General features: G+C 45.1%; 1 pseudogene; it reads right to left on the bottom strand.

The window, feature by feature from the left end:
• Positions 1-9,595: 9,595 nt before the first annotated feature.
• On the bottom strand, positions 9,596-12,623 carry LOC101658568 (annotated as a pseudogene).
• Between the last annotated feature and the right edge of the window lie 2,624 nt (positions 12,624-15,247).

Raw genomic sequence — 15,247 nt, 5'->3', positions numbered from 1 at the left:
AGGATGTGGTCCAGTCTCTCTCTCTCTTTCCCTCTTAGTTTGTTCCCGTGTGCAGACACCCAGGCTGTATCTTCAGTGCTGTCCTCTGTAATGCAATCTCCTGAGAATGAGGTTGACATAGCTGGGATTGGGGCTGGCCCCACAGACCTCTGTGTTAGTTAGCTGCTTCACGCCAGTATGTTGCCTTCAAGGCTTAGTGCACCAGGTTCAGGTCTGGTTCCTCTCTCACTTTCCTGTGGAGACATAAAAATACCCTTCTCGTGGATGGGTTACTGCCCTGTTCCCCCACTATCCACATCCTCATGTATGTTTTCTTTTCCCTTCCTTTTTAGTTGGCTACCATTTGCATTCCTGGGTTGAGTCTGACCCTTGCCAGAGTGCTTGGGCATTGCCCGGGAATTTATGCATTTAGTGGCTTTTACCCTATGCCCTTTGTGCTTTTTAAGCTTACCTCAGTGTACTCGTGTTGTACTTGTCCTTTTGCGGTTGGCTTACTTCACTTAACATAATTTCCTCCAACTTTTTTTCCTCCAACTTTTCCCATACTTTTTCCTCCAACTTTTCCCATGTGCTTCATGGGCTCATCACTGCTTTTTAGGTAGGAGTAGAACTCCATTGTATGTAGGTACCAGAGTTCTTTAGTCCATCCATCCATTGATGGAAATGTAGGTTATTTCCCATTCTTTGCAATTACCAACTGTGCTGTGATGAGACTGTAACCTTTGATGAGAGTAGAAAGCTTTGTCTTTCTCCTGAATAAACACCTGTATTCTCCAATTATTAACCTTTGAATCAGTAAGGATTGATAAAGAGATGGCTGATACTGAAAAGAGATCAGTGGTTCCAATTTACTGCCTGTATCTGCATATGTGTAGCATATATACAATGCAAAACATGTGATACTTTTATTTAAATCATGGCCTGAAGCCCTTAGAATGCTTGCATAATACAGATTTCTATACGTTGCCCCCAAAACCCAAACCTATCTCACTATCATGGAGTCCATGCTGACTCATAGTGACCCTACAGGACAGCATAGAACTGCCCCCGTGAGTTTCTGAGACTATTTACAGGGGGAGAAAGGCCTATCTTTCTCCTGCTGGGTGTGCTGGTGGTTTTGAACTGCTGACCTTCCAGTTAGCAGCCCAACATGTAATCGCTATGCTACCAGGGCTCCTTAAACAGCTTCTGAATAGTTATAAATTGTAGTGATTTGGACACTGCAACAATAATTACTTTCAAGTGGTATTTAACCACTTTCCTAGTTTTAACCACTTAAGCTTTCCATTTTTATCAAGGAACACATCTAAGTTCTGGATCTAAGCTTCTGGTAGGGAGAAATTTGAGACTAAGAAGGAAATAAATGTGTGATTCTTGCTATTTCATGTCTCCTAAAACAAATGCCAAGGAGCCCTGGTGATGCTTCAAATTAAGCATCGGACTGATAACTAGCAAAGTTCAAACCCATTAAGTGCCCCCTCAGGAGAAAGCTGATGTCTGCTCCTGCAGCCTTAGAAACCATAGACAGAGTCACTGTGAGTATGGTGAACAGTCTTAGAAACCATAGACAGAGTCACTGTGAGTATGGTGAACAGTCTTAGAAACCATAGACAGTCACTGTGAGTATGGTGAACAGCCTTAGAAGCCATAGACAGAGTCACTGTGAGTATGGTGAACAGTCTTGGAAACCATAGACAGAGTCACTGTGAGTATGGTGAACAGTCTTAGAAGCCATAGACAGAGTCACTGTGAGTATGGTGAACAGTCTTGGAAACCATAGACAGAGTCACTGTGAGTATGGTGAACAGTCTTGGAAACCATAGACAGAGTCACTGTGAGTATGGTGAAGATTCTGAAGGTACCACAGACTGCCAGAGAAACTCACAAATCTGTGTTGGAAGAACACAGAAAAAAGAAAAAAAAAAGAACACAGAATTCCTCCACTGAGTATGGTGAGTATGGCAAGACTTCATTTGACATAATTTGGACATGTTATCAGGAGAGGCCAGTCCCTGTGAAAGGACATCGTGCTTGGTACAGTAAGAAGGGAAGAAGTAGACGAAGGAGGAAGATAATGATGAAGAAGAAGAACTGATACAGTGGCTACAATGATGGGCTCGAACACAACAATGTTGTGGATGGTTCAGGATGAGGCAGCATTTTGTTCTGTCAAGTCAATAGCAGTGGATTTTGATGTTTTTTAAAATAACAATTATAGAGTCATACTGACTACGCAGAGGTGCAGGACAGGGCAGTGTTTTGTTCTGTTGAGCGTGGGTCACTATAAGTCTGAACCTACTTGCGGGCACCTAACTACAACAACAAATACCAGCCCAGAGTCTTGAGGGTTGCTTCGTGTGAAGTGAAAGCTGGAGCATGAGTGAGGACCACTGGAAAGCCGTTGATGTCTTTGAAGTGTGGTGGCGGTGAAGAAAAGTGAGCGGACTATGGCAAAACAGCAAAACCTGTCGAAGAGGAAGTCCAGAAAGAACACTCCTTAGAAGCTCACCTGGCCAGATTTTATCTCACGTACTTTGGACATGTTATCAGGAACGACCAGTTCTTGGAGAGGGTCATCATGCGTGCTAAAGTGGAGAGTCAGTTTAAAAAAAAAAGGAAGATTTGCACAAGATGGACTGACAGCAAGGGACTCAACAGCAGCACTGAGGAGGATGGGGTAGAACTGGGCGCTGTCTCATTCTGTCCTACCAGCTGCTGTGATGACTCAACGACGCAACAACACCTGATACCATCACCGAACAAATGTGCTTTCACTTGTTTGGTCACATTTTTAAAATCATAATTCTGAATAAAAGTTTTTTTCTTGATCATGAAATGTTCTTTATGCCTGGTGTGTGATCTATAGATTATAAAGATTTTTATTTTATTTGAATATAAAGATGTGCAGTGGACCCTATAGTGTGCAACACAGCTCCTCTTCAATGAAGGATTGTGACCTAGTTGTTGACAGTTCTGTCCGTCCCTTGATAGAGTGTCCTAGAGAGAGAGATCCGACTTGTCCTCACTGGGGTGTCCCACATTTAGTAATCAATTGGTACTAAATTATAAAAATCTGGTCATCTAGGTCCAAACTGCAACAACTCTCAATTGTGTCCCCAGAGTCAAAGCTATCACAGGGACTTGTATTATTTATTGACTAGTCCTTTTGTCCAATTTGTTTCCTTTGTTTTACTTCTATAGGTGTGGATCTCTAGTTTACTTAGTAAACTAATGTGTTAGGCCGGGTTGACTAGAGAAACAAATCCAGTGACACTCACTTATGTGTAAGAAAGAGCTTTGTATCAAGAAGTAATTATATATCAAGAAAACATCCCAGCCCAGTCCAACTCAAGTCTATAAGTGCAACACTAGTCCTTAGGTCCCTCTTCAAACTCTTGCAGCCACATGCAGTGATGCAGAATGCAGGCCAGTAGGCAAAGTCATGTGGATCCAAGGTCTGTAGAGACAGCAGGGCTCCTGTAGCTCTCAGGGTGGCCAGCAAGCAAGAAGGTGAAGGGAGAGAGAGGAGAGAGGAAAGACAAGAAGAGAGAAAGAGAGGAGCGAGAGAGGTTCCCTGGTTCTCCTCTTCCCACAAGGAGGCACCACCAGGCTATGACCTGATTAACAGGTTGAGTATCACCCCTACACTTTGATAGATCTGCAAGTTGACATACAATTATGTAACTACCATAAATTTCATGCTAATCCTCATCTCAGAGTTTTCTTTACAGTCTGACAATAGCAGTGGTTGGAGGAATCAGACACTAATATGGTATTTAGAGCGGGGTCACTTTTCAATCCCCTAAACAGCTGGCTGTGAGGTAAGTCTTAGAAGCACAGACTGCCTCCGTGACAAGGATGCAGTTCAGTTCATAGGATCACTGATAGTGATTGGCATGTACTTGTGGAAGACAGTGCATTAATAGGTGCCATTTTCCGGCATTTGAGAAATATGGAGAAAATAGTAACTACGGTGACAATAGAATTGAGTGGCTACCTAAAAATTGGATTTTATCAGACCTTCCAAGTCCTAGAACAGAATGACAGTAGGATAGACTTATAGAAATAGGTTCACAAACATAAAAAAAGACACTAGAACTCCAAAACAATGAAGTCCATAAAGGCTTGATAGAAACATAATTGTCAGAAACCAGGTGGATACAAGTATTATAATAACACCCAGCAATTAAGGGGGCCTGTCGTGCCCAACTAGCTCAGAGGACATGGAGGCCCTGGGCCCAAAATAGATAGGCACCAAACAAGGGTACAATTTGATCCACGCTGTCAAAAACATCAATGATGGATGATAAGAAGCCAAAGACCGTTACGTCCATTAAAAAGTTGCAGCTTCTTGTTCAGTTCTTGGGCCCCAGGCATTTTTCAGACCCCAATTGACTGAAAAAGTTGGATGACTATTGGGAAGGAATCATGGAATGTCCCCAGTACTTTGCCTAAGTGAACCTAGCAGTTTATTTGGGTAATTGTACACTGGGGTCCTCATTGCACAGTGGTTAAAGCAATGGACTGTTAACCCACATGCCGGTGGTTTGAACCCATTAGCTGCTCTTTGGGAGAAAACTGTGGCAGGTTGCTTCCATAACGATTTGCAGACTTGCAACCCCTGTGGGGCAGTTCAGTTCTATCTCCGAGGGTTGCTGTGAGTCAGAATGCATTCTATGGCAGTGAGTCACTAGGTACACTTGACTTCAAAAATCCAAGTTCTTCACACCCTGCTAGACTCCTCAGATCTAACAACGTTGATAAGCAGAGCCCCGAAGCATCATCCTGGCTCCCCTGTTAAAGGAAGGGCCTAATTCTCACTAGAGTCCAGTTCCTATGGGTCCACTGTATAGACCCACTTGATAGTCATTTCACCAGTCTCCAAATGTATAATCACAATAGCCATACATGGTAGTTGGCCTCTGCCCTGGTTGGGCAATGTTACAAGACTCTTTTCGCACGGCTTAAAAATAGCCAAAGAGCATTCCACTCTACTAACCCTCACCCTGAAGGCACTCAGGTCTAGCTCTGTGGGTCAGCAAGCTTAGCTTTCCCGACTAAATGCCTGCAGGCACCCCACTCCACAAAGGACTCAGATTTATTCTCTCTGTGGGATGGGAAGCCCAACACTGTCTCATGCCCTGGTTCAGCTGTGTCACAGCATTCTGTCTCCTGAAGCTAAGAGGTACAACATGCAGGGATCCCAGAGTCCAAAGGATGAGCTCTACTTGCATTTTTCCCTTGCTGGTATCAAGATCCTTCTCCTGCTTGTGAAATGTCTCATTTTATACTGAGCAGAATGGTAAAATTGACCAATCACTCTGTAAGCATCGAAAGCTTTTACCCTCATAGCTAACTCTGTTAACAATCACAACTGAATCCTATCAGCATTTGCCCTTACCCCAACCCATTAACAAAAAGTGATTTTGTGGGAGTTACAAAGACTATGGCTAAAAAAGCCATATTAAATAATTCACTGCAATGAAGATGGGTTTGGGTATAGGGAATACAGCGATCATTTGGTAGAATTTTTTCCCATCCATATTCAAAAAGAGCAGAAACACTTTGCATTACATTAACAGGATATTAAGGATTTATAATTTTGCCCTAGGGTTATATCATAATTTACTATCATATGTCCAAAGAACAACAATGAAGGGCTATCTCTGACATCCTCTATTCTCTATTGCCACAAGGCAGCATCAGACAAGCCTCCATGCTCCATCCTTCTTGCCTTATTCTACCACCACCTTTTCCTCCCATGCCACTCTACGTCTATGCTGGGTTTTCTGATTCATTGCAATGGCCACATAGAACTCACAGACAGTACTCGCAATTAAGGGGGTTTATTAGGACTCCTGTTGGTGTAGTAGTCATGCATTGGGTTACTATCTGCATGATCAGTAGTTTGTAAACACCAGCAGTTCCTTGGGAAAAAGACTGGATTTTCTACTTCTGTAAACAGTAACAGGCTGAGAAACCCACAGCAGGGCCTCTCTAAATCAGCATCGACTCCATTGCAGTGAGTTTAGTTTTTTAAATTAGGGAAATGAATAGATTACTCCAAGACAGGATCAGCAAACAAAAAGAATAGTCATTGGTCTTTCCAGTCAACAGCCAGTCTCTCTCTGGTTCTTAATCTCTCAGCCATGTGGTCCCCTGGCCTTGGTCTCTGTGGGCAAGGAAGCCTGCCTGTCACTCTGGTCCACAGTACATAGTCTTAAGGGAGATAAGAAGGTCCCTCATGCTCCGCTGAGTCTCAGTGCCACAGTCTGTGATGCAGCTGGTCTCCGCAGCCTCGGCCACTTCAGACAGAGATTGTGAACGTGCACTTCCAAGGCCCTCAGGGTTTCTCTCTTCTGTACTCCTGCTTCAAAGACGGCTCATCAAAGATGACTTACCACTCATGTATAACCAAGGGGGTTGTAACGAAACCTGACTCATCTCCTCGATGAATGCTACACAGGCCCTATTTGTGTAGTCCCAGTCAGTTATTTGATGGGAGTTACAGACACTTGGGTAGAAGAACCATATTAAGAAATGTCACTTCACCTCAATATGTTCTAATAAAAAGGAACTCTAGTGGTACCCTGGGTTAAGCATTTGGCTGCTAACTGGAAGGCCAGCATCCACTACCTGCTTAATGGAAGATTGATGAGGTACGCTGGTTCTGTAAAGATTTATAGCTTTAGGGACCCTATGGAGCAGTTCTACTCTGTCCTATAGGGTTGCTGTAAATTGGAATTTATTTGATGGTAGTCAGTATCAAGTGCCATCAAGGCAGTTCTGACGCATGGCAACCCTACGCACAATAGAACAAAACACTGCGTAGGCCTGCACCATCCCCACAAATGTCCCTATGCCATTGATGCACTGTGTCAATCCATCTCCTTTAAGGCCTTCCTCTTTTTTTGCTGCCCTCCTACTTTACCGAACATAGTGTCCTTCTCCAAGGACTGGTCTCTTCTGATAACATGTCCAAAGCATGTAAGACAAAGTCTTGACATTCTTGCCCCTAAGAAGCACTCTGGTCTTATTCCTTCCAAGACATATCAGTTTGTCCTTTTGGCAGTCCAGGGTACTTTCAATATTCTTTACCAGCATGATGAGTCAAATGCGTCCATTCTTCTTTGGGCTTCTTTATTCAGTGCCCAACTTTGACATGTGTACGAAGCAATTGAAAGTACCATAACTTGGGTAAGGTGCACCTTATTCCTCAGAATAACATCCTTGCTTTTCAATACTCTAAAGAAGTCCTATGTAGTAGATTTACCAATGTAGCTTGTCGTTTGATCTCTTGACTGCTACATCTATGTGTATTGATTGTGGATCCAAATAAGACTATATCCTTGACAAGTTCAATCTTTTGTTCCAAATAGCGTGGATAACCTATTGGTCCAGTTGTGAGGATTTTGGTGGTGTTTACACTGAGTTGCAATCCATAGTGAAGGTTGAAATCCTTGATCTTCATCAGCAAGAGCATCAAGTCCAACTCAATTACAGCAAGCAAGGTTGTGTCATCTGATTATTACAGGTTGTTAATAAGTCTTCCTCCAATCCTGGTCCCACATTCTTCTTCATATAATGCAGCTTTTCTAATGATTTGTTTAGCTTACAGATTGAATAGATATGCTGAGAGGATACAACCCTGATATACACCTTTCCTGATTTTAAACCATGCAGCATGTCTTTGTTCTGTTTGCACAACTGCCTATTAATCTTTGCATAGGTTCTGCATGAGCACAAGGAAGTGTTCTGAAATTCCCATTCTCCTCAAGGCTCTCTATAGTTTCTTATGATCCACACAGTCTAGTGCCTTGGCATAGTCAATAAAACTCAAGTAAACATCTCTCTGGTAGTCTGTTTTCACCAATATCCATCTGACATCAGCATGATAGCCCTTTTCCATATCTTCTGAATTCAGCCTCAACCTCTGGCAGCTCCTGATCAATATACTGCTAGCAACTATTGTTAGATGATCTTCAGCAAAATTTACTTGCATGTGATATCAATGGTATTCTATAATTTGAGCATTCTTTTAGGACTCCTTTCCTTGGAATGGGTGCAAATATGGACTCCTTCCAGTCAGTTGGCCAAGTAGCTAGCTATCTTCCAAATTTCCTGGCATAGATGATTGAGTGCTTCCAGTGCTTCATTAGCTTGTTGAAACCTTTCCATTGGAAATCTATTAATTCCTGGAGTCTCGTTTTTTAGCTATTGCTTTCAGTGCAGCTTGAACTTTTTCCTTCAGCAACAATGATCCTTGCTTAGATCCTGCCTCCTGAAATGGTGGAGTGTCAAATAATTCTTTTTATTACAGTGCCTCTCTGTACTCTTCCATCTTCTTTTGCTGCTTCCTGCAGAGTTCAACATTTTGCCCCTAAATCTTTTAAGACTGCAACTCAAAGCTGGAATGTTTGCTTGAGTTCTTCTGGTTTAAGATAGGCTGAGCATGCTCTTCCCTTTTGGTTTTTTAATTCTAGATCTTTGAACATGTCATTATAATAACCTTGTCTTCTCGAGTTTCCCTTTGGAATTTTTTTTAAGGTTTTTAACAGGTTTTAATAACTGAAGGTTTTAATGAAGCAACTCACTGAAGCTGCCGTTTTACCACCATTTGCCTTTTGAAATGTGGAATTGAAAAGCCACAGATCTTAGGGGAGTGACGGTGTGCTGGAGGAGGGAGTTCATTTAAGAAATGTCTGCCTTCAAAACCAGGAACCATTCAGACCCCTGGGCTTGGGAATGTGAGCTTGGCAAACTGCCACCTCCTTTTTTCTCGCAGAATCCCTCCCAAGGTTGACTGGAGTTACTTATCAATTCAGAAACCAGGGTTTGCCTTCCGGGAATTCCGTCACAGCCTCATATAAGCTGGGGCACGTCAGCTGCTCTGACTAACACGGACTTCCTCTTGTGATTATCCACCTGAAGCCAGGTTTCACCTGCTCAGAAGTGGAGGCCCCAGCTTGACCACGCACATGAACCCTGCTGGCTTAGCCAAGGCCGCCACCTAAGGGTCTTTTTCACAGACCCTATCTAGAATTTAAATATGAGAACCTAAAACATGGCCCAGAGGGGCCAGCTAAAATCCCTCCGGTTTCTCACCGAGTCCCACTTTTGATCACAGACCCACGAATTGCAGAGTGGCATCTTAGATGAGCTGTCACCCGCAAAAAAAACAACATGTAAAAAGAGAGATGTCTCAAAGAAGTGAAGCATCTCCTCTGACTCACGGGTCGCGTTTCAGATTTAGCAAGCCTGCAGGAGGGCAACCTCAGCTGCACTTGGCACAGCTGTGCTCCGGGCCAGCTGGATCACTGCTTCCTCTGGGCTTATCCCCCTGTACCTATGCTTCCAGGCTCCAGGAATTCCTTCTCCCAACCTCCCAGCCTGCTGCTGTTCTGATTACTCTCCCGCTCCAGGGTGCTCGCCAAATGCCTCCTCCCCTCTAGCCCGGCTCATTTTCATCTTGGCTGTGGAAATAGGGGGAGGGGTGGTGGGGGTGGTGGGAGTGGGGTGTCCAGAGCGAGGTTGGAAAAGAAGTGAGGATGAAGGTGAGCCAAGTCCAGGGGTGGAGGGTGGGGAGGGGGGTTGGCTAGTCATTTAAGAAGTGGTTGAGGCCAACTCGGATGCTCTTCGAGGTGGCGATTTGGATGGCTGTGGCCTTGATTTCGGGGTCCTGGACCTGCACTAGCTTCCGGATCTCTCTGCGCGCGGGCCAGGCCAGGCCACGGGTGCCCGTGAGATCCAGGCTCACATGAAGCTGGCCCGGTCGTGCTCGGGCTGTAGGAGTCGAGGACCATGGCCAGCTGGGAGGACTTGGCCGGGGCGTGGCTCAGCCTGACCAGCTCACCCAGAACCTCGGACTGCGCCGCCGCGGAGATACACCTGCTGAAGACGTCGGGCCCGGCGGGGGTCGTCCTTCCCCAGCAGCTAGTCGGGCAGGTGCGAGCTTGGCCTCCACATGAGGCCAGGCCCAAGAGGCCTGCGCCCTGGGGGAGGAGGATGAAGGCTGCTGCAGCAGCGGCGCCTCTGCAAAGCCCAGCACCTGGAAGAGGAACTTGACCGTGGACGCCTCTGCCTTCTAAAACAGGGCCCGGAGACGCTCCATGCTGCGCTGTCGATGGTGGGCTTCAAGAGGGCGTTCAGCGCATCTGGACTTGTCCTCAACATCCCCTGCGAGGACCGCTTCTCAAAGTCCACGTGGCTCTTCCTCGGGGCGTGCTCCGCGCCGGGCCCTGGGGACTCCTTGCAGTAGTGGACAGGGGAGACCCGCAGGGGGATACGCAGCGGGCTCCTTCGGCCCTGGGCTGCCGCTCGCTGGTGAGACTCAAGGTGATTAAGCCAACCCAGACTGTGGGCGCTTGATCTTGAGTTACTCAATAAAATCCTCCCCGGATATTTTACACAGAAGTTCCTCAAATTCCAAATCTTCTCCATAGGATTCCCAGGGCCCACAGTTCCCACAGCTTGAGACAGTTCCTTGCTGGTAAGCTGTCAGTGTCTGATGGGCTGTGAGGTCTACGGTGCCACCTCCACTGTCCACAGCCACACACGTGTCACCTTCCTCCAGCATTCTCCACCAAAAAGGTCCGACTCTGTCCGTGACACCGGATGTGTTCCTTCGCTTGTGCAAACCCAGCTCCTCCTGTGTCACTGGCGCTGAACCATGGACCACTGCCTTGATGCTGAGCTGCAGCCGCAGCTTCCGGGGGCGAGCGCAATGCTGAGCTGCTCCCAGTTCTCGGGGGACGCCAGGCCAGCCTGGTAGGCAGCTTGTCTCGTGGGTGGGCTGCTTCCAGATGGCCGGCACCGGGATGACCCATCTGACGTCAGTGTTCTAAGTCAGAACCTGCCTGGCCACTTAGTTCCTGAAGCCAAGGCACAGGCAGAGGGTCAAATCAGTCAAACCGGTCCCTAAGGACAAAACATCCTGTGGAGGAGGCCCTGCCGTGCACTCCACAGCGGAGGCAGCGAGGAAGAGTCTGTTTTCTGAGCATTCGATGAGCAGGGCAGCTCCCCGTGTCTCTTCACTCACGGAAGCACTATGGAATGTTCTAGTCTGCTCTTTGACTTTATCCTTTCTTCCACTTTCTTCAGCTATTCGATGATTAAGTGTAAGTTTCAAAGTCTCTTCTGACATGCACATGTTTTCTTTTTTTTTCCTGTCAAATAGACGTGAGGTAAAACATATGTGAGCAAAAAGTAGGAAAATATTTCTATCACATGTTAACATCCACAAGAAAACATCCATCATGGAGGAGACACTAAACAACCAAGAACTAAAATGAGCTGGCCACTCACATCAACCAGCTTCTGTCGTCAACTCTCTCAGTGTTTCACAATGGGGACCTGGATCGAATAGCCCTGGTGGCAGGAGATGGAGACTGTGCATCAACCCAAACACACAAATGACACTCACCAAGGTTAATCCAATTTTTACCACTCCCAAGCTCTAACTTAGCAGCAAAAGAGGAGGCATCATCACATTAGAGGTAATTGACTGCAATCACCAAGTGGAGATAGAATGCTGTGATGAAGTGAAATTATTTGGCATGGCTCATATCCAAAGTCATTGTAACGCCTACCAACTGACTGGGTGGAGTCATACAAATCAGGTGCAAAGGATCTTAAGAAGGAGGGAGTTGGCCAATTTCACCATTCAGGGTATAAGTGAGCCAGCTCAGAAGTTGGAGAAAAGTGATTCTCTTGACCAGCAAGAGGAGGCGCGGCATTTAGCTAGGTGGCAGAGAGGTAGCAGCAGCAGAGGATATGAGATAGAGCAATTAGCTCCCCAGTCCACTGAATGAGTAAAGTCGAGTGCCTAGTAGAAGCTACCTGTAGAGTCAGATGCCCTTCGGGCATTATCAACACTAACAGAGACTCAGAGGCTACGTGGCTGAGATTCAGAGGACTAGATTTAATAAATGTTACTCTTTTGCCATATTTGCTTCTAACTTTTGAGATCATAAAGTGGAAGTGAGTCTAAGTAGATAAAGAAAAACAGGTGATTGAGGAAATTGACACAAGAGAAAACTGGGTAGGGTGTGAGGGACCAGCTTCACCACAAACCAAATGGGTCTAAGGGGTGGTTGTGTAATTGAGGGGTAAATTAAAGAGACATAAGACAAGATAAAGCATCCAAGGGCTCACCTCTCAGTCATGACTTCAGGAGCCAGGTCCAAGCAGAGAGAGAAAACAATGGAATCTCACGAGTTTATATATTCTGTGCCAAGCAGACCAAGGTAAGCACATACCTAACAGGAAGGGGTTGTAAAATAGGCCTACAATTAACAGGAGGGGAATGAGCTAGGGGTGTACACACAATTGGAAGGGGTTGTAATAGGGGCACACATGTGACAGGAAAGCATATAAGTAACCAAATGGGTGGACTTTAGAAAATCAAGATGCCAGTCTAACCTTGGTCATTTCTGAGCTGGCTTGACCTTAGGTGTCTTTGAGCTCTTCTCCAGGGGCACAAACCATGATCCTTATCAGAAGTGTGTGGACCCTACCTGGGTGGGACAGACAATAGCGTCGTCGGATGGCCTTAAGTGGCTGAAAACCTTCAGGCAGATAACCTTCAAGCAGTTGATCTCCAAGTGTATATAGTCAGTGGCCATGTGTTTGCAGACAACTTTAAATGTGGCATTATTATGGGGATACATCATGGGGAATAACTTTTACTTAGGAGAATGTGAGTGGGACGCATCTCCAACCCACAAACGTGAAGGTTTCCCAGCCTCCCAGACTCCTTAACGTATGAATGTTGAGAGTTTGTCCATGTACGCTCTCTTCCCAATTCCTGTTTCCACAGTAGGGATACTATCAATCCTCATCTTCCTAAAGCCTCAGTTGTTTAGACCTGTAACCAAGATTTAAGGAAAAAAATAGTAAAAGTGGGGGCCAGGTAAATTTAAATTTAAATTTAAATTTCTAGAGCTAAAGTAAGGCATACTGCAAAGTGGTCAGTCTTCATGGCAATGAGATTTTAGTCAGCTTGGACTTGAATGACAGGGTAGGGCTGGAGTCCAACTTATCAATCAGGCCACAGCGTGATGATGTCTTCTTGGAAATGTAGCCTTTTTATAAGAGACACACTGGGAACTTCTCTCTCTCCGACCCTTTGCCCATCCTGCTTGATAGGACTCTGTTTCTGCCTCCACGGGCTGCCCCATGTGGGCTGCTGACCCTGGGAATCAACCTGGGAACTCTCTATGCCCTGTCACATGTCCACTAACCTGGATCCACAAGATTCTGCACCCACCAGCCTGTGATTTTCCCACACCCTGCTTCACCCTGCGCTTGGCTCCATGAGTCTGAAGAGGCTCCAACTATCGTTAGACCCAAGGACGTGCGTTGGACTGGGCTAAGATGCCTTCTCAATATAAAATTATTTCTCATTCATACATGAGTGTCACTAGCTTGGTTTGTATAGACCACCCAGCCTAACACACTCTTCCTGAAAGCCCCAGTAAAAATGGGATGAGAACCTTAATGCATTGCCTGATTGTGTAGACTTGACATTTGTTTTGACAAGTTTACAAATTGCCAGCTGCTGTCCTCAGTGCAGATAGCAATTCACTCTAGAGCAAATCTTTATTCTGAGAAGAATGACTGGAGTGGCTGCTCTTAGTTATGTAAATGTAGAATGCAGGCACCCCTTGCCCTCTATTTTGTGGCCTGACAAAAGCTGCCCTTCCTAACCTCCTTCAGTATGCAAATTTTCATAGGAACCAAGGAGCCTCATCGGTGGAAAAGAATCAAGACCTTGACCCTTCCTTCTTTGATATTCCAATTTAATAGAATCTTCCTGAAAGATGGAAATGGTCCCAACTGTTACCCTCTAATAAAAAAAAAAAGATAATAAAGGCAATACGAATTAAACCTAACAAGCCAAACTCACTACCAAATTCTGACTTAATAGTGACCCTATGTGTGTTAGGCCGGGTTGACTAGAGAAACAAATTCAGTGACACTCATATGAGAGAGCTTTATATCAAGAAGTAATCGTGCATCAACTCAAGTCCACAAGTCTGATACTAGTCCATAAATCCCTCTTCAGACTCACGTGGCCACATGCAATGACGCAGAATGTAGGAAGGTACTGTCAGGCTGTGACTTGATTGACAGGTTAGACTCCATCCCTACACTTATATATCTTTAAGTTGACACAAAATTATGTAACTACCACACTATGCACAGAGTAAGACTTCTCCATCGGGTTTCCAAGACTGTAAATCTTTACTGGAGTGGACTGCAGCTCCACTGATGGCTTTGACCCCCTGAATTTTTTATTAGAAGCCCAACACCTAGCCCACAGTGCCACCAGGGACCTTTAATTAGTTGAGGAAAGAAAGACTCTAGCCAGACAATCATTCGGCTACTAACTGCAAGGTTGGTGGTTCACCAGCCCTTAGGAGGGAAAAAGAAGAGACTAGTTGTTCCTCTAGAGCAGCCATTCTCAACCTGTGGGTCCCGACCCTTTGGGGGTTGAATGCCCCTTTCACAGGGGTCGCCCGATTCATAACAGTAGCAAAATTAAAGTTATGAAGTAGCAATGAAAATAATTTTATGGTTGGGTCACCACAACATGAGGAACTGTATTAAAGGGTCACGGCATTAGGAAGGTTGAGAACCACTGGTCTAGTGATTTATTGCCTTTGACATCCTATATAGGGTTGTTATGAATTGGAATCAACTCAATGGCAGTGGGTATATATAGGATAGTGACCAAGCCTTATGTGACATTAGCATGCTACCAATCGGGAAGCTTTTCCTCACTCCACTTCATAATTTAATTGATTTGGAGAGTATATTCAAGAACATAAGTTAAAATGTTATAGCTTTGGGGGCCCAAAGCCACTGTGACCCCATCTGGACCAGCAAGTGCATTGTGGTTGCAGTAGTAGACAAAAGTCAGAACTCTCAAATAGAGGTGGTTAATGCAAGAAATCTATGTCAAGAAATCTAGAAGACAATTTATGGGCCAATGGACTAGAAGAAATTTACATTTACACCCATTCCAAGATAGGTGACCCAACAGAATGCACAAATTATTGAACAATATCATTAATACCACATGTCAGTAGAGTTGTGCTCCAAATCATTCAACAATAATTGCAGCAGTGCATCCACAGACAGCTGCCCTAAATTCAAGCTGGATGGTATTCAAGATGAGGATGCTGAATGAGGGCTATCAATGCTTATGCCAGATGTATCTTAGCTGAACACAGAAGAGACCAGA

This window comes from Echinops telfairi, unplaced genomic scaffold (genome assembly GCF_000313985.2).
Source record: "Echinops telfairi isolate 266 unplaced genomic scaffold, ASM31398v2 ScPeMD7_7468;HRSCAF=8506_0, whole genome shotgun sequence".
NCBI classification, from domain to species: domain Eukaryota; kingdom Metazoa; phylum Chordata; class Mammalia; order Afrosoricida; family Tenrecidae; genus Echinops; species Echinops telfairi.
The sequence above is the reverse complement of the archived record's forward strand: the minus strand, read 5'-3'. Positions and strand labels throughout refer to the sequence as shown.